Here is a 22,692-nt window from a genome sequence, read left to right as displayed (position 1 = left end):
TAAATCAAATTTAAAAGCAGTTGGAAGCCCCAGGACTCTTCAAGCCTTGAGAGAGGTGTGGCGTGAACTGGGTCATGTAAAGTGTTTTGCAATTCTCCTGCTTGGAATGCAGCTTAACCCTCTTTCTCATTCTTCTTGTTCTGTAAATGACTAGGAAAGACCAGAGACCAGACCTCTGCCATCTAATCACAGACCTTTGTTATAGATTAACCGCCTCCTTCAGAGTCCTGAGCCTAACTCAGCCTAGATGGCAGTGTGGAATGTTAGATATACCTTTCCAAAAGAGGCTCCCCTTGAGTAAACCAATCGTTGGAGCTATGCATTAAGCCTCACATAGATGCTGAAATTCTGTGAAACTCCCCTAAGCTTTGTTTATATAAAGCAATCCCAAATCTCTACACTTGGCAACACTGACTTCCATTCTTTGGAATCTGTGCCTCCCAGAGACAGTCTTCAACTTTGCACTTGAATAAACCCTCTGCAAACTAGTTTCCGACCCTTTCTGTTATGGCTGGTTGACACATTCTTCCCCTTAAACCACCCAAACCTCCTGAGCATCCTCTGTTTGCACACCCACCCTGCACCTTCTACTGCCTCTCACATCTGAACCCCAGCGCAGGCCAGAGAGCAGCCCTGTGTCTCAGAGCACTTTGTGCCCGTGGCTCTAGCAGAGTCCTATTCACAGCACACTTTCCATGCAGACTGATAGCAACCTAACATGGGGTGAAAAGCAATCCACCCTCTGGGTGTAAATTATGCTTCTGGGTCTGCCACTTGCCCAGAGGAAGTTTGCTAGTGGCAGGAAGAACTGCAGATGCAGACCCAGCGGACCACCTGCCTCACTCTGCAGGCCCTTACTGAGTCCCAACCAGGTGTTATGAGGCTGATTCCGGGTTGCAAAAGCTGCAAAATCAAATCCAGCTGCTGCTGCAGAAAGAAACTGCTGCTGCCAGGTGGGCGTACATGTGGGGAAGGGGGGCCACTCACAGACTGTGGAGACCTCAGGAAGCAGCCACAGAAGGAGCCCCTCTCTGACAGCCTCCCCGTCCCCTCCAGTCTCCCCACACCTACCAGCCTCCCCACTCCCAGTCAGCCTCCCCACTCCCAGTCAGTCTCCCCACTCCACCAGCCTCCCTACCTCCCCGCCAGCCTCCCCCACAACCAGCCTTCTTTGTCCCCTCCAGCCTCCCCACTCCCCACCAGCCTTCCCTACTCCCCACCAAGCTCCCCACCTCCCCGCCAGGCTCCCCACCCTTGTCAGCCTCCCAACTCCCCGTCAGTCTCTCCACCTCCCCACCAGCCTCCCCTACCTCCTGCCAGTCTCCCCCACTCCTGCCAGCCTCCCCACTCCTCACCAGCCTCCCCACCTCCCTGCCAGCCTCCCCACTCCCCACCAGCCTCCCCACCTCCCTGCCAGCCTCCCCACTCCCCACCAGCCTCCCCACCTCCCTGCCAGCCTCCCCACTCCCCACCAGCCTCCCCACCTCCCTGCCAGCCGCCGCCACTCCCCACCAGCCTCCCCACCTTCCTGCCAGCCTCCCCACTCCCCACCAGCCTCCCCACCTCCCTGCCAGTCTCCCCACTCCCCACCAGCCTCCCCACATCCCTGCCAGCCTCTGCCACTCCCCACCAGCCTCCCCACATCCCTGCCAGTCTCCCCACCAGCCTCCCCACCAGCCTCACCCCCGCCAGCTTCCCAACCAGCCTCCCCCCTCTCTGCTAACCTTCCCATCAACCTACCCCCCTCTGCCAGCCTCCCCACCAGCCTCCCTACCAGTCTCCCTGCTCCCTCTCTGCCCGGTGGACACAGCTGAGCTGGCCCTTCCCAGGCCCACACGACATCACACCGGAAAGCAGGTACTGAGTAGTGAGCTTGGGGCTGAGAAACAAGCTTAGTAACCAGCCCAGTGACTCCTGAAGAAACCAGGGCAGAGGGTGGTAAGAGATGTCCTGTCCTAGGGAAGCCATCATCTGGTGGTTCACAACACACTTCACCCCAGAGTGTTCCTGCCTCCATCCGAGCCAGAGCTTCTACTGTGTTCTTGCTCATCTCCCCATGCTCTGTGAGCCCAGCCTCCCTTAGATCCCCTCCCTTCAGCTACTGGAGAATCTCTTGTCCCAGCAACTATGACCCAGCACCAAAGCAGGTCACCTGAACCCCCAGTGGTACAGGAAACCACAGGCTGACTTTCAGTCAGACAGGCCTTTGGACAAGCTGCTTGACTTCTCTGATTCTTGCATTCTTGGACGTATAAAGGTGAGTAGAATAAATGGACCCCCCAGGCTGGCGTGAGGATTCAGTGAGATAACCTTTGTGTGGCCCTCATCCAGCCCAGCCAGCCCCTGACATGCAACCAGAATTCAGCTCATCCCTTCCTTATTCCCCATCTTGCTCTTGGAGCTGTCCTGGTCGGGACACCTGAGTCACCTCGTCCAGCCAGCCAGCGCAAAGGAGCCAACCCGCCCGTCCACACATGGTTTCCTTGGCTGCCTCTATCTGCCCCTGACTCTCACCAGGTGCTTTTGCTGCTTCTGTGGATTGAAGAGCCTCCAACTGTGGCCTAGAGTGTGACTCAGGGCTGAATCAGAATATATGCAGAACAAGACAGAAGTCAGGTACAATTGGAAATTTGAAAGGCTTTGTGGCAGAAAGGATGTCACAAGTGAAGCTGAACAGACTAGAAGTCATCCAGAGAGGTGAGGGCGAAGGAGGCCTTGGGTCCAGTTCCTCTTCACGCATTGGCGTGTCTTCCCCAACAAAGACTCAAAACTCTCAGGCCCTTGTTTTTCTTCCTTAAAATTATGCAAACATGACAATTGAACTATAAAACTTTTATGAGAACTTACTCAGCAAAGTGTTATAACTGATTTGGCTGATGGGATTCAATAGGTATGTGAACTCCAAAAACTGGAGACAGGTGTCAGTTAATGTAGAATGTTCATTTTGCCAGGCCAGGCACGGTGACTCACACCTGTAATTCCAGTGCTTTGGGAGGCCGAGGCAAGCAAATCACCTGAGGCTGGGAGTTCGACATCAGCCTGGCCAACATAGAGAAACCCCGTCTCTACTAAAAATACAAAATCACCCCGGCATGGTGGCATATGCCTGTAATCTCAGCTACCCAGGAGGCTGAGACAGGAGAATCGCTTGAACCTGGGAGATGGAGTTTGCGGTGAGCTGAGATCACACCATTGCACTCCAGCCTGGGCAACAAGAGAGAAACTCCATCGAAAGAAAGAAAGAAAGAAAAAGAAAGAAAGAAAGAAAGAAAGAAAGAAAGAAAGAAAGAAAGAAAGAAAGAAAGAAAGAAAGAAAGAAAAGAAAGAAAGAAAGGAAGGAAGGAAGGAAGGAAGGAAGGAAGGAAGGAAGGAAGGAAGGAAGGAAGGAAAGAAGGGAGGGAGGGAGGGAGGGAAAGAAAGAAAGGGAAAGAAAGAGAAAGAAAGAAGGAAAGAGAGAGAGAGGAAACAAAGAAAGAAGGAAGGAAGGAAGGAAAGAAAGAATGGAAGTTTATTTTGCCAAGGTTTAGGAGGCACACTTGTGATGCTCTGATACACCGGACAGCCTCAGAAGTCCTGCCGAATGTGCCCAGGGTGGTTAGGCACCGTTCAGTTGCATTATTTTGAGTTTACAATTAGTCTTTCCAAAACAGGCGATCAGATAAGCATTCATCTCCATGAGCAGCGAGATGACTTTGAATAGAATGGGAGGCAGTTGGCTCTAAGCCATTTCCAGCTTGACTTTTCCTTTTAGCTCAGTGATTTTGGGAACCCAAGATATTTTTCTGTCACAGGTAGCAAACCCGAAATGGATATCTCTCCCAAAACTGCCAATGGTCTCTCAGTTCAATTCCATGGCTTTTTAGCAGCTTCCCGTTGGTAAAGAAGCTCCTTATTTTTCCTGATGCCCCACTCACTGGTACGGGACATGGGGTCAGGCTCAGCCGCTCTCCTCCATCACCCCCATCAAAGGCAACAGCTCTATCTTTTGAGATCCTTTCACTCAGCAAGTGGCCCTCTAATGAGGGGCAGGACTGAAACCACCTTTGCAACATTACAACTGAGGACATTTTATCAGTGAAAGAGATCAGACCTAAAGCACCCCTTCTTCTTCCTTCTAACCTCTAAACTGCCTTTGTTCATTCCCTGTGTAGGAGGAAGGAGGCTTGGAAAGCAATTTACAGTTTAAACTCTGAAACAAAATGGATAATAGCCCCTTTCCCTAAAAAACCGCTTCTTGCCTCGGGGGTCAGTCTGCCTTTGTAGGAGTAACAAATTAGCTACAAAGATACAAAGATGATGGTTTCCTGGCTACGGGGCCTCTGGCTACAGGAGTCTGATATCTCCCAATTGCTCCTGGGAATAACATCACTGTAGTAAAACCTAAGATCAGTGCTTTAAACATTTTGCAGACCCTAAATTCCAGTGCGGCAGATGACACCACCCAGACTCATAATCTGCCTAAACCAGTTCTGTGATCCCACCCAGGAATGGAAGTCAGCAAGAATGCACTTAGACCCCCTACAATCTCATCCTCAGCCTGACCAGTCAGCACTCCCCACTTTCTGAGCCCATACCTGCCAAATTATCCTTAAAACCTCTGATCCCGAACGCTGGGAAGACCGATTTCAGTAACAATAAAACTCCATTCTCTGAATGAATTACTTTTTCTCCCTTGTAATGCCCCTGTCTTGGTAAATCGGCTCTGTCTAGGCAGCAGGCAGGGTGAACCCACTAGGTGGTTACAGGACAACATGTCAACGAAATGGTCTAAGTCCAGCCACTTCCACAGTGACCCTGGCAGAAACTAACAGATCCTGGAACACATGACCACACACCCCAGCACAAACCCCAGTTCTCAGCCCCTCCCTCCCTGCTCCTCCCTTCCCATCCCAGAATAATCCACTCCACACAGTCAGCAACATCCAGACAAGAGTTGAGCTCAAGTTAGCCAAGTCTAAGGATGCCCTCCAGGCTTGCAAACAGAGGACATGATGTGTGTTTGGGCTCCACACTGGGACAGGAGTGGGGCATCGAAGGTCTGCAAAGGCTGGCGACATCACAAAGACAGAGAGCAAAGGCTCCACACTGGGAAGGTCTGCAAAGGCTGGCGACATCACAAAGACAGAGAGCAAAGGCTCCACACTGGGAAGGTCTGCAAAGGCTGGCGACATCACAAAGACAGAGAGTGCCAAATTTACTAAAAACACAAAGGCTCATGGGAATGAATTCAAAAGAGAATGGACTGGGTGCAGTGGCTCATGTCTGTAATCCCAGCACTTTGGGAGACCGAGGAGGGTGAATTACTTGAGGTCCAGAGTTCAAGACCAGCCTGACCAACATAGTGAAACCGTGTCTCTACTAAAAATACAAAAGTTTGCTGGGCGTGATGATGGGTGCCAATATCCCAGCTACTCGGGAGGCTGAGGTAGGAAAATTGCTTGAACCAGGGAGACAGAGGTTGCAGTGAGTCGGAATGGCACCATTTTACTCCAGCTTGGGTGACAGAGTGAGACTCTGTCTCAAAAAAAAAAGAACCTTAAAAGGCTGAATTTGAATGAAGTAATTTGGAGAAATCTGGTGTTGAAAATAGATGCAATGAGTTAAAACGTTGTGGCATGTTAGGAAAAGGTCATCAAATCTGACGGGGAAAAAAGAGGCGAGAAAGGAAGAAAGGAAAGAAAGAGATGGAAAGAAAAACAAAAAAGACAGAAGGAAGGAGAAAGAAAGAGGGAAGAAAGGCGGGAGAGAGGAAAAGAAAGAAAACAGTATGAAGGAAAGAGAAGCATGACTTTTAGTCTGAATAGGCATCATCCTGATTGGACATTTGTCACAACAAAGAAAACAATCACAGAGACCATAAGAGTCTTTTAACCTACCGGGTCATAAACCCTGAGCAACCAAGCAACAGGACCACTGACATCCCAAGTCCTGGGGGTCTGACCTTTCAGATTGGTAAAAATCAACCTCTGCATGAAGCAGCCTTAACCTTTCCTGCATTCCTCTTGAATGGCAACTTTTAAAGTTAAGCTCTTTACAAATTTGAACTCCAAATCTGTTCGACAAAATTAAATCATTCCCAGGTTTTTCTGTGAATCTCTTAAAACTCTTTCCTTTCCTTCTTGCCAACAAACAGCCTGTTACCAACTAAACAAGAAAAGACTCCGAAGGTGGACCTGACACAGGAGGTGGCCATGCTGTCCATCTGTCCATCTGCAGCTACAGGGGCTCCCCCATCCACCCACTGCCCCTACCAGGGAACCTTCACAGGCCACTGTTAAGAGAAAACCATCTCTTCCTTCCATTCTTGTTTACATGACAACTTTTTTAATGAGGTAGTCCTACGCCTCTGATTCCACCTATTACCTCGCCCTGCAATTTCAGGTAAGCACCTGTATTTCACTCTTTAATGCAACACCCACGAGCTTCAGGCACCTGCTCTTTACAGAAGGTTTGGTGGAAGAAGAGCTGGTTTCTGCAGGATCCAGATCTTCGCCGTTTCAGGGCCGCCTTCTAGTGGCCAGTAAGGGCAACCCAGGGCTTCACCTGCCACTACCGTCTTTGAGGCTCCAAGTCTCTTCCTCAGGGCTCCAAGTCAAATCTCTGAATGACCGATTTTCCATTTTTTAATTTTCCAAAAAAAGAACTCGCTGACTACATTTTTCCCAATGACTAATTGCCCTGCAACTTTAAATTCACCAGATTCTTTTGATCTCAAGAGCAAAGAAGGACTAGGGTGAAACAGGGCTGGGGGAGGGAGGGGGAAAGTGGGCAGGAGATGGGGAAAGGAGGGAGTAGGGTCAGTCCCTGGGATGAGGGTGGAATGGGAGGGGCAGGGGCAGGCACCAGAGCAAGATTATATAGTTGGGACTAGCATGGGGCCCAGGCAAGCACGAACCCACAAAATGCAGATCGCAAACTTCCTTTCAGGTCAACCTCACACACCTATCTATAAAGCTGGGCATTTTTATTTAATTATTTACTTTTTTGAGACAGAGTCACACTCTGTCAACCAGGCTGAAGGGCAAAATTAGGCCGGGCACAGCGGCTCACACCTGTAATCACAGCACTTTGGGAGGCCGAGGCTGGCGGATCATGAGGTCAAGAGATGGAGACCATCCTGGTCAACATGGTAAAACCCCGTCTCTACTAAAAATACAAAAATTAGCCGGGCGTGATCGTGCACGCCTGTAGTCCCAGCTACTTGGGAGGCTGAGGCAGGAGAATTGCTTGAACCCGGGAAGTGGAGGTTGCAGTGAGCCAAGATTGCGCCACTGCACTCCAGCCTTGCGATGGAGCAAGACTCTGTCTCAAAAAAAAAAAAAAAAAGCAAAATTAGCCAGGCTTGATGGCTCATGCCTGTAATTTCAGCTACTTGGGAGGCTGAAGCAAAATAATCACTTGAACCCAGGAGACAGAGATTGTAGTAAGTCAAGATTGCACCACTGCACTCCAGCCTGAGCAACAAGAGTGAAACTCCATCTCAAAAAAAGAAAAAAAAAATCTGTCCTACTTGAGGTAATCAAGGTTGCACACTACTTTACTCAAATTAACTTAAATTTCTGCCTTCACAAACAAGTCCTTAATCCATCTGGACTTATTTTTCTCTGTGATTTTAATTTTCCTTTTATATGTATTTCTAATTTTTCTATTATAAAAAATGGATTGTTATTTTAATTGGAAATGAAAAAAATTCAAACAAATCAATTATTTCATAATACATATAAGTCTTCTGCATATTAGTACAAAATAATGTAATTTTCCCTCAAAGGCTTTTTGCATTATTTTTAAGGTTTTGAAAAGTAAGATAGATTTTTTTTTTTTTTTAATTGTAGCGAAGTAAGACATCACCAGCTTTCCACAAGCAGGTGTTAGGTGTCTAGTATTTCCCAGGAAGAACTCCACTAAATGTCAAGGACATGAAGAATTTAAAATAGTTTTTAAAGTTGCTTTCCTCCAAAGAATTCACCTGCTAATGTGAGCAGCCACATTCCAAAGGCAATTACAAATTGTAATGTGAAGATAAAGATGTTGTAGATGCCTTTTACAAGCATGGAGAACGTAACCATTTCAGAGCAGAAAGACCTAGAGGATCAGAGGAGGTATTCTCTGGGCTGACTGGGAGTCAGGCCTGTTGGACAAGGGAAAAACTGGGATCAAACAGCCCAGGAGCAAAGCCATGAGCAGGAATGATTTGATGATACCTCATTGGAAAGCATTAGCAAGGGAGCCGATGGTTGAGTTGAGCTAAGACTGGATAACCATGCACAGTTTAACTGTGCTGGGCCTTTTCCTCTAGCTAAGAGCTTCTCAGATGCTTTCCCTGCATGCTTCACCTGCATAGGAGAAGGAAAATAAAGGCCCCACTGGTGCCAAAGGGGCCACCTGCTGGCTGTTCCAAATACCTTCGAAGCTGCATTTGATCAGGCAGAGGCCTGTGTCCCTTCCATTCTATTCCATTCCTTTGCATTCCAAGATAACCGTTTATGAAACCTGAGAGGAAAGATGACGCCCCGGGAAGGTAGACCGAGCTTGCCTGTTGCTGTCAAAGCTGCAGCCGACAGCCCGGCCTTTGGTGGGGGCACGGCCTGCGAGATCAGGAGCCTCGGGTGGCTTTGGATCCTTGAAGAGGTGACATGCTTGGACATGAAATTCAGATACATTATGCTATGGCGTGAATTGTGTCCCAAAGAAAAAAGATATTCGAGTCCAGATTCCAGTCCCTCAGAAAGTGACTTTATTTAGGAATGGGGTCTTTGCATAGACAATCAATATGTAACGGGTCATTAGAGTGGGCTCTAATCCGGTAGGACTGGAATCCTTATACAAAGGAGAAATTGGAGCCAGAGAGATGGGCGTAGAGAGAGAGGATGATGTGAAGACACACAGGGCTGTGTAGCTGGACATGCTGTCTCTATAAGCCAGGGAATGCAAGGATTGCCAGCCATCAACAGAAGCTGGAAGAGGCAAGATAGGATCCTCTCCCAGCAGCACCGTGAGATGGAGCATGGCCCGGCCAACACCTGGACTTCAGACTTGTGGCCTCCAGAACAGTGAGGCAATAAATTGTGGTTTTAAGCCACCCAGTTTCTGATATTTTGTTACAGCAGCCCCAGGACGTGAATCCTAGAGGGATCCCTCTAACAGCTAGGTGGAGTACAGATGTAAGGTGCAAAGGGAATTCTGGGCGTGGAGAACCCACGGGGGAGCGTCTTTTATTAATCCTGGAGAAAGAATGGAAGTCAGACCTAAGATACTGAGAACAGGGAGGAGGAGAAAGATTTGAGAAACATTCAGGAGGTAAAAACCGGCGAGGTAAACTTGGCATGGGTGAGTTGTGTGAGGTCAAAGACCAAGATGGCCTCGAAGATCTCCTCCTGTGGTCCAGAAGTCCACTAGGAAGCCCCAGCAGCTCTTGGACATTCCTGCGCATCCAAAATCCCAGGTGTCTGCACTCATCACCTTTTGCTGCGAGAACAAAGGTCCCCAAATCTCCGATTCTGGAAACCGCAGACATGCATGTCCTGCCATTCGCAGTTGGCTCTGTGGCCTCTGCTGCTGGTTCTGGACTGAGCTCAGGGCTGCTCTGTGTGTGACCCTCTCGGGGACACATGCTCAGTGAATGGGGGCTGCCGTGACAGGCTCTCCCCACAGGAGCTGAGGGCTGAGGGCTGTGGGCTGAGCTGAGACACACACTGTCCTTTCTGGAACAGGCACGCAGCCACCGCTTTCTTCTGGTAGACACAAGGCACACCATCGGGCCCTATTTCAGCGGGTCAGTGCAGTACAGTCCACCGACTAAGAGCCACTGCAAAGCCACAGCTGAGGGAAGGCATGCTAGAGCAGTGGATTAGCAGTTCTCTTGTTGTCTGTATTCTCATGCTTTGATATCTGGGGCCTTGCCCCTCAGAGTTAGCCAATCCTTAGAGAGAGTAGGCAACTCTCCTGAGAGCACCCCTTTCAAATGCAAACCAAGCAATGCAGAGCCCACATCCCCAGCTCCTTCCTTCAGGAGGTTCTCACACTCCAGTCTCTATCCACTGGCCTCTATCTTCCCAGAACCAAGTACCAGATGACTAGGCACAGCCTCTGTGCCTCAGAGCTGCTGCAATTATGTACGCTAGCAAATCCTAAACCTGCCTGCCCTGTCTTCTCAGTTCTTCCCATGGAAATCACAAGAAAGGCTCTCCCCCGCAGTTTCTTCTCTCTTCCTCTACTTCCTAACCCCAGGGCTCAGGCACATGACCCCCATGCTCTGTGTGCCCTCTGGGGATCTGTAAGTCTAACCAATTCCTTTCCTAACCCCAGGGCTTCCCCATGTGACTCCCCTACCCCATGCTTTGTGTGCCCCTCCTAGAATCTGTGAGTCTAGCCAACTCCCTTCTCAATGACACTGTGTCCTGATCCGTTGGCCTTACTGTATCTCTGATGCCCTACTTCAAAGCCAGCAAAAATCTGATTCTATCACAGCATCTTTAGAATTTCATAGTGACACACCAAAAACTCAAATCTAGGGGATGACAGAAGCCTCATTGAACCCAGGTGCCACATCTGCAGAATGGAAAACTCAGCAGAAATATCTAAGGTCTGAGAAAATAAATCTTGGGGTTCCCCCGCCATCACTAAGCTAAAGGGAAAAGTCAAGATGTGAACTGCTTAGGGCCAACCTGCCTCCGTTCTATTCAAAGTCACCTCTCTGCTCACTGAGATAAATGCGTATCTGATTGCCTCCCTTGGAGAGGCTAACCAGAAATTCAAGAGAACGCAACCATTTCTCTCTTATCTACCTATGACCTGGAAGCCCCTCGCTTGCTTTGAGTCTTCCGCCTTTGCTTCAAGTTGTCCTGCCTTTCCAGACAGAACCAGTGTTCATCTTGCATGTGTCGGCTGATGTCTCATGTCTCCCTAGAATGTATAAAACCAAACTGTGCTCTGATCACCTTGGCGCACATCCTCAGGACCTCCTGAGGCTGTTCCATGGGCGCACATCTTCAACGTTGGCAAAATAAACTTTCTAAATGAACTGAGACCTGTCTCAGATTTTCGGGGGACACAGGCCAGATGGAACACTCCAAACTCACTGCTCTTTCTAGACCAAGGAGCATAACGGGGACATCTGAGGCTAAGCAGGGAGTTGATGGATTGGCCATGGTCAAGTTCGGAAAGCTTTGTCTGAAGGTTGTAGAACGTCTCTGGAGGTGCTGGGACCCCGGTTCCCAGGGAGGGAGGTAGTACCAACTCTGTCCTGCTCCACTCTTTTCGGTGGGTGTTGCAATTTGCCTTGTTTGTTCTTGAAACAAGAGAGTGAAAGAACCAGGTGGAGAGACTTCAGCTTGTGGTCTCCTCTTGGGGAAAGTTTCCTGGAACAAGATGTGAAGGGTGGGGCTGTTTTGAAGGCAGTGGTTCTCCTCCAGTGCAGGAGCCAGCCTCTCTGGCTCCCTGGATAAGGCCCAGTTCAGAGATCAGATAAGCCGTGAGAAATGCATCAGAGCAGAATGCGGGCAGTTAGAAACACGTCTGCCTTTGGCTGGCTGAGTGGAAAGACTTAGCAGCTGACCGGAGGGAAGAGCCAAGTGAGGAGGTAGCCGAAGTTTACAGACTGAAGTTTAGAGCCTCAGGAAACAGCCATGGTTTTAGAAACGCTGCACCCAACCGTCAATGCAGGCGCAAGCTGCGGTCCCGCCCTGGGATGGATGAGTGATTTACCCTGCAGGCAGCTCAGTCCCACCGCAAATATTTGAGGGCTCTGAGAGGAACACAAAGAGACTCCCATGCCAAGTGACTAATATTTAACAGCTATAAATCAGACTGTCACACTGTTGATGGAACATGTTCTATCCTCTCACCTTCTCCTCCTGTGCTCCTAAGACAGCCTGGACCACCAGGTGAAATGGAGGACCTTTGGCCTCCCAAAAGTCCTGCACCAGAATCAGACAGCACGAAGAGGGCAGGTTCTTGGCCTGCAGCCCCTCCCCTTTCTCTTCCTATAGGCAAGACCATCCTCAGCCTCCAGGGTCTCATGCACTCCCACACCGGACCCCTCGGCTTGCACCTCTAAGCTGTGTCATGGTCTCACAGCGGCTACCATTCGGGCCTACAACACACCCTGGGAGCATGGTCTCACCTTGGGGTTCCAACCCAAGGAAGGAACTTCCAAAGGCCCTAGACAGAGGCTGGGGCAAGTAATTCTGAGGTCACAAGAACCCAGAGAATGATTAATAAGGAGAAGGGACATAGATCTGGCCAGAGGGAAGCTTTCTTAATGCCAGGCCCCAGCAGGACCTCTCTCACCTGGGTCTCCAACTGGTGCAGAGATGAAAAAGCCCAAAAAAGTTTCCACTTGGCTCCGAAGGTTGGATTCAGAAAGCTTCCCAGGTTAAGAGAGGGAGTCATGGACTAACCCTGTTCCAGCTAGGGTGAAAAGAGATTCCTGCAGGAGACAGAGATGCTCCCTGCAGACACCCTCCTACCAGTAAATGGAAAAACAGACACTCAGACTCTATATATGTGTGTGTGCATGTGCGGGCACGGGTGTGTGCTGGTGTCCATGTGTGTGCATGTGGATGTGTGAGAGTGTATGGGATGTGCATGCATGCATGCGTGTGTGCAGGTGTGCATGCATGTGTGTGTGCAGGTGTGCATGTATGTGTATCTGCATGTATGTGAGTGTACACATGTGCATGTGTGCACGTAGGTTTGTGCCGGTGTGCACATATCTACATGTGTGCAAGTGTCTGTACAAGTGTGTGCAAGTGTATATGTACATACATCTGCATGTATGTGAGTGTATAAGTGTGTATGCAGGTGTGTGCAGGTATCAATGTGTGTATATGTGCAGGTGTGAGTGTATGGGGGCGTGCACATAGGTGTGTGCCAGGTGTGCATGTGGGTATATGTGTGTATATGTGCGGATGTGCATGTTCAGGTGTGAGCGTATGGGGTGCATGTGCATGTAGGCATGTGCAGACATGCATGTATGTATATGCACAGATGTGATGTACGAGTGTGTGTGTGCATGTAGGCATATGCAGACATGCATGTGTGTGTGTGCATGTAGGCATGTGCAGACATGCATGTGTGTGCATGCAGGTGTGATGTACAAGGGTTTGTGTGCATGCAGGTGTGTGCAGGTGTGCATGTATGCTCATGCATGCATGTTCTGGTGTGACTGGGTATGCATGTGTGTGCATGTGTGAGTGCACACAGATGTGCAGCTATGGGTGTGTACATCTGCATATGTATGATGGGAAGGGGTTGCTGGCATGTGGGACTCCCCATCACAGTGATCTGCTGTGGGTCCCTGGTCTCCCATTCTGAGTTGTCTGTCACCAGCTGTCCTAGAATCCGGCTTTGTGGCCCAGGTAGACACTTGGTGCTGACTTCTGCAGTGACAAGTCAGCTCACTGCAGAAGTCAACACCACACAGGTTGTTTCTGTGCTGGGACATGACAGAGGTCATCTTCAAATTCTTAAAAAGAGAAGTCCGCAGATGTTTTCCAAAGACTTTCCTGGCCCTGCTGCGTTCCCTGAGGCGCACTGAACTCTATGGTCAGGTATGTGGGCCAAGCATCCAGCCTTGGAGCTAAGTATGAGGCCGATCCTACCTAAATATATGGTTAATACCATCAACAAAAGGGTAGAAATGAAGCTGCTCAGTGCAAAGCATTCCCTGCACAGATAAGAAGCATTCTTTATAATTAAGTCTCAGAACAGGCAACGTTTCCAGATCTGTTGTGCAACCAGCCAGGAGCAGCATAAACAGAGGCTCTTCCACCGGGCCTCATGGTCTCAGCTGCGGGGCACATGCCTTTTCCTGCTGGTCCCATCAAGATTCTCTGTTTTTGGCTCCTGGCCTTGTGCATTTTTGTTGGTCAGGTTGCCCCAGGTAAGACCTGAATCCAGGCAGTGTCAGGGGTGCAGAGTCTCAGGCCCAGGGAATGGGGATTAAGCTGCGTTTTGACAAAGGCTCCGGGTCTAGAGATAAGTAATAAATCTGAGCATTAGGGAGGAGATCAAAATAATATGAACTCAAGGGATTTTCTTATCATTTTTTTTAACTTACTGAAACATCCTCCAATATCTCTTTAGACGGAGGGTTGTTTCCCTGGAGTAAGAACCGAGTTACCAGGGAGACAGTGAAGGGAACGATCCAGGCTTTCAGGACAGCAGATCTGGTTAGCACTGGGACTAGGCCTTGCACATAACCACCTAACAGAAGGCACCTGTCCCCAGGGCTCATTTCCCATATGATTCATTCTCAGGCTGGGAGAAAGTGCAGGATACAGAAGAGGGCTTGGCCTGGGAGCCAAAGCATGGTGTGAGGTTCCCAGCTCTGACACTCACTCGCAGTGGGCCTTCCTGCAGGTCACTGAGTTATCCTCAAATTCACCCCTGTCTTCTGTAAAACAGGAGTAAAAACCCCTGGGTGGCACAGAGGGTCTCGTCTATGACATGCTCAGGCAGGGCCTCGTAAAGCAGCACAGACACTGGAGGCATTGGGGTCGTTCCTGTTGCTGTTATTTTCTGGCTTCTGTTTTGTGTATTCTCTGCCTCCTCTTCCACTGAGCCTGCCCACCATGCTGGCTTCCTGAGGCCAAGGATCTAGCTCAGTGGCCTATCAGGGTCCCAGTCCCCCAAGTCCTGTCCGCTCTCTCTGCCCAGTGCCTCCTGCCCTTCTGTGCCCAGGGCGAGTAGGAGCTGTGTGCTGGCTTGTCTTCACATTCATGCAACATTGCAGAGATTCCTGTTATGGAATCTCCACCTCCCTCTATCTCTTTAGCAGGGATTGGAAGCTGGGGTGCAGGGAGGGAGCTAAGGGTCAGCATTTGGGGCAGACAGTACAGAATCTGGCAGTTTTAGAGTTGAGGCTGTCCTGCAAGCCAGGAACCACTGACAGCATGGTACAGATTCACACAGATCACAGCACGGGGTTCACATTCCCAGCTGAGGAGCTGAGCTGTACTTCCCTCTCCACAGGCATTGGCAAATGCCTTTGGAAACCCCTGAGTGCTTCCAGAATGGCAGCCAATGCACATTTTCTTCCACAATACAGCACATTTCCATTGGTTCCCGTTACAGTGGAGGAAAGAAATACACTTTCTTTCTTTTCTGGCTAGGGCCTGTGATGGGCTGAAGATCACCTGAGCACAGGGAGCCTGGAGAATGGAATAGAATGCTCACTTAAAGATTCTATGGTATCACCTCTTGAAAATGAATCAATTACCAGGTGATGGATTTAGGAATGGAGATTGCTATGCATAAGAATGTTTGGGAGACACGTGTCTAGACGCAGAGAAGGTAGCAATACTGTGAGTGCATGAAAAATAACCTGAAATTACCTCTCTCAGTCCTGGCTGGAAGTGTGACCTCAGGTTATCAGCAGGGTTGATTTGGTTCATAGATGGTCATCTTCTTCCTGCATCTTTGTGTGTTCATCCCTCTGTGTGTGTGTGTGTGTGTGTGTGTGTTCGTCCCTGTGTGTGTGTGTTCGTCCCTGTGTGTTTGTCCCTGTGTGTGTGTATGTTCGTCCCTGTGTGTGTGTGTTCGTCCATGTGTGTGTTCATCCCTGTGTGTGTGTGTTCATCCCTCTGTGTGTTCATCCCTGTGTTCGTCCCTGTGTGTGTGTGTGTTTGTACCTGTGTGTGTATGTTCGTCCCTGTGTGTGTGTGTGTGTGTTCGTCCCTGTGTGTGTTCATCCCTCTGTGTGTGTGTTTGTCCCTTTGTGTGTGTGTGTTCGTCCCTGTGTGTGTGTTCATCCCTGTGTGTGTGTGTTCGTCCCTGTGTGTTTGTCCCTGTGTGTGTGTGTGTTCCTCCCTGTGTGTGTGTGTGTTCGTCCCTCTGTGTGTGTGTGTTCATCCCTCTGTGTGTGTGTGTGTTTGTGTGTTCGTCCCTATGTGTGTGTGGGTGTCAGTATCCAAATATCCTTTTCTTACAAGGACACCAGTCCTACTGAATCAGGGCCACCTTAAGGGTCTCATTTTAACTTAATTATCTACACACAAACCCTATTTCCAAATACAGTTACATTCTGAGGCACTGAGAGTTAGGACTTCAACATAGAAATTTGGGTGCACACAAGTCAGCCTTTTCCACCGGGCTTACCCCTGCTTTTGCAGCCAACTTCCAGCTCCACTGGGGGCCGGCTGCTACCAAGGCCATGTGAACTGTAAAGCCACATCCAAGGTGTCCTAAGGCCTAGGTTCATAACTGGCCCCTTCTGCTGCTTTCATTGGTGAAAGCAAGCTGAAAGGCCAATTAGATTCCTGAGCTAGGGAAACGGACACCACTGGCAGATGGGAAGAGCTGCAGAATCAGATCACCAAGGGTCTGATTCGGGGAGGGATTCAGGACCACAGTGAAGGCCCGTGCCTCGCCATTGACCACAAAGGACATCCAGGTTCCTTCTGCCTTACGTGCTTTGTGTGTGAGAGGGGCTTAACAGAGCTCAGCGTGCCTTGGAAGACCCCAAACACTGCCTTTCAAGAAGAAGACTCTGACAAAATCCATACAAATTAAGGATGTGCTTCGGAGCCAGATCCCAAGAGTCTGATCAAACACAGCCCAGGAGCTCTGATGCCAGTGAAGTATCAGTTTTAAAATGTCACACTTGACTAGTCATTGAGGGGAAAATAAGAATATGTGGACTTCTGGCTGGGTGCGGTGGCTCAAGCCTGTAATCCCAGCACTTTGGGAGACCGAGGCGGGTGGATCACGAGGTCAAGAGATTGAGACCATCCTGGTCAACATTGTGAAACCCCGTCTCTACTAAAAATACAAAAATTAGCTGGGCATGGTGGCGCATGCCTGTAATCCCAGCTACTCAGGAGGTTGAGGCAGAAGAATTGCCTGAACCCAGGAGGTGGAGGTTGCGGTGAGCCGAGATCGCGCCATTGCACTCCAGCCTGGGTAACAAGAGCGAAACTCTGTCTCAAAAAAAAAAAAAAAAAAAATATGTGGACTTCTTCATACATTGCCATTTATATTGCATTGGTTATTAGTTACAGAGAAGGAAGGGGACCTAAAATATTTTCTGTTCCAAAGGTGCGTAATGGTTTTAATCTAGACTTTGCCCATTCCTAGTGACCTGATAGTAACTTGAGGTGATTGTGTATCTACAGGCAGTAGTAGGACTGACGGAGGAGTGAGAGAGTGCACTTTAACACCCCAAAAACCTCCTCCTACAGCTACCCAAATAACATGCAAATCTTGACAAAAACAAAGAACTTGCAAAACAAACATGACTTCAAAGCCATTCCCCAAACCCTCTTCCAGCCTTACGGCTTTATCTGAATTCTTCCTGTGCAGGTGCTGCCTCTGCCCACACAGTGCCTAAGCAGAACAGTGCCTCAGTCCCAACCAAATGTTCCCACTGCATCTCCCGCCGCCCTCACCCTCCCACACGCACCTGCCTTGCCCCTGCTGACCAGGAAGAGCCTTACCCCTTCTTCGCCTGGCTTACAAGAGCACCTTTTTCATAACGGTGGGACTTCAACCCTCTTTCCTCTGTGCTTCCAGAATATGCATTGAAACAATGCTGGTCGATCCTAGAGTGCAGGTGAGGAGAGGGAAAGAAGAGTCTTCACGGCTACTGCCCGGGTCCGGGGGGCATGCTGTCTGCCAAATAACCATCACTCTAGACCCCAGGTCCATCTATGCTTTCAGCCCATCAGTGTGTACTGGGTGCTCCCTCTGTGCCAGGGTCTGGGACACGGGTGAACAAGTCAAATGAAGTCCCTCTCCTCCTTTGCTTACAACGCCCATAGAGGGAGGCAGACAGTGAGAAAATTCACAAATAAGATGACGTAAGTGCAAGGAAGAAAAAGAGAGCAGGGTGAGGGATGCAATTGTCCAGGAAGTGGCCTGAGAGCTGCCCACCTCTACCCCACAGCCCCTCACAATCGCAGGGCCTCAACCCCAATTCCAGCTGCCCTCACCCCACCCCATATACACAGTGCACAGACTCTGGGGAAGGCAGCCTTAGGGACACCTGGGCCAGAGCATCACAGCAGACAGAAGAGGGATGGCCACTCTGGGCTTCTCCCTTATCGGTTGCTAGTGCACTCAAGGAAGTTTCCTTCTTTGTGCCCAATGTTTTCCCAGTCCCAGGAGGAGGAAGATAGGAGGAAAAAAACAAAAAACAAAAAACGGGCCCTCTGCACTGCTCAGAGTAGCTCTTTCCATGTCCATAGACTTTCCTTTCACTCCACACACTGAAGTGTGCCTCTGGAAACACCGAGGCTTGCAGGAGAGCGTGCTGGGCAGGAGTCAGACACACCTGGGCTCTGTGCCGAGCTCTGCATCCGGCTCTGCGTCTACCAGCAGAGAAACTGACCTCTCTGGGTCTCACTGAGCAAATACCAGCCCTGCCCATCCCAGGGGCTCATGTGCAGTATCTATGGAGAAAGTATTCCCAAAGCATTCAGAAGCTAGCCAAGGTTTTCAAGTACTAAGGATTACTTTATTGACGTTAAAATACGTTTCTTTTCACATTAAGTGATCTTCAAACCAAATGACATGGTTTGAAGACACAGGTTTTCTACTTCCTCTGTCCCAGACAGAGGAAACTTGCTCCAAGGGGTTGCAATGGCCGGTGCAACAGCGCAACCTATTGGGTGTTTGCCCTGGGACGAGACGAGACTGAGTGGCAGTGTCTCCTCACTGTTTTCTTTCATTCATTCACTCCCTTGTTTATTCACTCATTTGTTCATACACTCAGCATGCACTGAGAAGGCATTATATGCTGCACACACTCTTCCTATCTGCTGTATATGCAGGTGCAAATGAGCTGCGGCCCTGGCTTTACAGGGTCCGGATGGGCTTCATGGAGGATTTGTTTGCATGGCTTGGAGGAGGGGGCAAGAGGAGGCCTGGCAACCACGGCTTTCTCCTATGCACCAGGAGAGGGATGCTAAAGAAGCTGGGTGGCCCCACTGACTCTCGAATCACCCCTGGGCTAGTGACAGTGGAAGACACCAGTATCTTCCACACCCACTCATTCAAGGATTGCTGCAAATGTATAGAGCCAAAACAGTCCTGTTACTCTCATTTCTAATAATGTACTTCTAGAAATGTATCTGAAAGTAAGCATTCCAGCAGAAGACTGGAGGAATTACATTCCACAAACGGGTGTTGCAGTGGTATCAGTACTACAAAAATAAGTAAACAAAATCTTCAGCTATGCAGGATTTGCTAAGAGTAAGTACTGCACACACATGTGACACATTCCTGATACATTAAGTGTAAAATGCAGATTGACTTCAATACTCATTCTTATTTCATTAATGTAACAAAAAAGACAGAGAGACTAGCAAATGTATTATTAAATAATAATTGCCTTAATTATGAAGACACTCTGATTTTTAATCAGACTGCACCACATTTAACCTGAACTGATCTAACCACACCAGCAGTGCCAGAGGTCCCGAAGCCTGGCCCCTTATGTTTCCTTTTTTTTTTTTTTTTTTTTTGAGATGGAGTTTCGCTCTTGTGACCCAGGCTGGAGTGCAATGGCGCGATCTTGGCTCACCACAACCTCTGCCTCCTGGGTTCAGGCAATTCTCCTGCCTCAGCCTCCTGAGTAGCTGGGATTACAGGCACACGCCACCATGCCCAGCTAATTTTTTGTATCTTTAGTAGAGACGGGGTTTCACCATGTTGACCAGGATGGTCTCGATATCTTGACCTCGTGATCCACCCCCCTCGGCCTCCCAAAGTGCTGGGATTACAGGCTTAAGCCACCACGCCTGGCCGGCCCCTTATGTTTCTACTGAGACTAGGCATCAACCAGTTTATAATTTTTGTCAATCTAAAGAAGTAATTTGATGTCAGGCTGAGAGACTCATGCCTGTAATTCCAGGACTTTGGGAGGCAAAGGCAGGTAGATCACTTGAGATCAGGGGTTCAAGACCAGCCTAGCCAACATGAAGAAACCCCATCTCGATTAAAAATACAAAAATTAGCAAGGCACAGTGGCATGTGTCTGTAATTCCAGGTACTGGTAAGACTGAGGCAGGAGAATCGCTCGAACACAGGAGGTGGAGGTTGCAGTGAGCTGAGATCACACCTCCACACTCCAACCTGGATGGCAGAGCAAGGCTCTGTCTCATAAATAAATAAATAACGGATGTCATTCACTTTGCACCTTTTAAAATATTGATAGGTTTAAGCATCACTTAAATTATCTTCAGTTTGGGATCTTTTTCTTCAGTAAATTAGGCCTTTTCAGGTTTTTCTGTAAAATGCCTTTTCCCATTTTTTACTGAGGTTGCTGCCTTGTTTTTGTTGAAATATAGGAGTTACTTGTATATTTCATATGTTAACGACTTGTCAGTTTGAGACATTGCAAAACAGTTCTTCCACCGTATCTAACTTCTGTCCGTTAACGTCCACAAAGTCCTTCATTAAACAGGTTTCAGTTGTTACACGCACAAATGCAATCCATTTTTCCCTTGTGGTTTGTATTTTGAGGTGTTAAGACATCCTTCTCCATTACAAAGTCATGAATACGTCCTATCTTTTATGCTTCTTTCTGTTAAAGTCTTATCTTTCATATCTAGGTCTTTACTCCCCTGGCATCCACCTGTGAACATGTGCTAGGTGGAGATCTAGTTATGAGCTCAATTTATCACACATTCACTAAACAATTTCTCATTCTTCATTGATTTGTGGTGCCAGTATTGGGCATATATTTTAAGTTCTACACATTTGTAAGTCAGCTGAGCTCTCCACTGCATTCCATAATGTTTTTTTGTCTGTTCTGTGCCAATACCATAATGCTCTATAAACACAACTTTTTCTTGGTCTATCTTAATATCTAGAAGGGTAGAAATCCCTCTTTATCCTTCTTTTCACAGCTGGCTAACTGGTGGACCTCCTCTCTTCCTCTACATTTTAGAGTAAGTCTATCAAGTTTCACAAAAATCACGTTGGAATTTTTAATAAGATTGCATTGACTGTACAGATTAATTAGGGAAGAACCGACAACTTTATTCAGTTGTTTGAATGAAAAGCAAGGAATATATCCACTCAGATCATTTCTTATGTTCTTCATTACAGTTTAGTGTGCTTCTGACAAATCCTATGTATTTTTAAAATTAATTCCTAAGCACTTTATAGATATTTTAACTATTACAAATATCTGAATTTTTCCAGTTTCATATAGTAGCTATACAGAGAAATGCTACTGGCTTTAGTAAGTCATATTCAGAAGGCCTTTTGAACTCTTTTATCAGTTTGACAAGGTCGACTGTTCTAGGTAAACAAGCATATAATCACCTACAGATGACTGTCTCACTCTTCCCTACTGCTAGTTACATCATCTCACTTCTTTCGGTTTCCTTCGACATTAGGTATACCGTCCAACACAGTATTACACAGTGGCTGTGATACTGAGCACGCTCGTCTTCTCTGTGAGCCACTGTGCCCAACCAAGAAAATCACTTGACTATTTCAATCCTAGCACTTGGGGAGGCCACAGCAGGGAGATCACTTGAGTTCAACAGTTAGAGACCAGCCTGGCCAGTACGGTGAAACCCCATCTCTACTAAAAATACAAAAATGAGCTGGGCGTCTTAGCACACGCCTACAATTCCAGCTAATTGGGAAGCTGAGATTTGAGAATAGCTTGAACCTATGAGGTGGAGGTTGCAGTAAGCCAAGATTGCACCTCTTCACTCCAGCCTGGCAACAGAGTAAGACTCAGCCTCAAAAAAAAAAAAAAAAAAAAAAAATTTCTTGTTCAAAATGATAATGGAGTGACACTGAAGGATTTCTGGGCTGTGAAAATTCATACTAAAACCCACCTTATTATATCACACTACTTTAATATATTTATTTTTTAAAATTTATTTTACCTAGGAGTTTTGCATCTATACCCATCATTAAAATAATCTTCTTTGTATGTATATCTTTATGTTTAGAATCAAAACTCCAGCAGTCTTTTAAAATAAGCTGGGTAAAGTTCGGTCTTTATTTCCTGGAGCCAATTATATGAGGTAGCAGTTGTTTCTTGAAACTTTGGCAGAATTAATCTGTAAAACTACCTAACCCTGAACAGTCTTGGACTCCCAGTTTAATATCTCTAACACTCTTTGGACTATTCAAGTTCTTTTTCTTTCTTTCTTTTTTTTTTTTAAATGGAGTCTGGCTCTGTCACCAGGCTGGAGTGCAGTGGCTCACTGCTGCCTCCACCTCGTGGGTTCAAACCATTCTCCTGCCTCAGCCTCCTGAGTACCTGGGACTACAGGCACCCGTCTCCTCACCTGGCTATTTGTGTATTTTTAGTAGAGATGGGGTTTCACCATGTTGACCACGCTGGTCTCAAACTCCTGACCTCAGGTGATCCGCCCACCTTGGCCTCTCAAAGTGCTGGGATTACAGGCATGAGCCACCTCACCCGGCCAAGTTCTTGTTCTCCTTATGCTAATTTGAACATGCTGTCGCCATGAGATGTGCCCGTTCCCCTTTCACCGGCTCCCAAGGCCTCCTTAGAAGCCAAGCAGATGCCAGCATCATGCTTCCTGTAAAGCCTGCAGAACTGTGAGCCAATTAAACATCTTTTCTTATAAATTACCCAGTTTCAGGTATTTCTTTAGAGTAATGCAAGAACAGCCTAACTAATACAATACATAGGTGCATACGTGAATGACAAAGAATGTCTCCTTGATCAGACTTTGCTCAGCCTCCTCTGAGCTCTCT

General features: G+C 48.1%; 2 long non-coding RNA genes across 3 annotated transcripts in view; one reads left to right on the top strand and one right to left on the bottom strand.

Moving 5' to 3' along the window:
* LOC118146722 (uncharacterized) overlaps window positions 1–22,692 on the bottom strand; it is a 167,111-nt gene that overhangs the window by 103,468 nt on the left and 40,951 nt on the right. The window lies entirely within an intron of this gene.
* LOC118146724 (uncharacterized) lies at window positions 5,218–21,553 on the top strand. The gene is made up of 3 exons (XR_004732606.3): window positions 5,218–6,021; window positions 6,134–6,381; window positions 7,369–21,553. It is a non-coding gene; the product is annotated as an uncharacterized LOC118146724 (long non-coding RNA).

Source organism: Callithrix jacchus, chromosome 13 (genome assembly GCF_049354715.1).
Source record: "Callithrix jacchus isolate 240 chromosome 13, calJac240_pri, whole genome shotgun sequence".
Taxonomy (NCBI): Eukaryota; Metazoa; Chordata; class Mammalia; order Primates; family Cebidae; genus Callithrix; species Callithrix jacchus.
The sequence above is the reverse complement of the archived record's forward strand: the minus strand, read 5'-3'. Positions and strand labels throughout refer to the sequence as shown.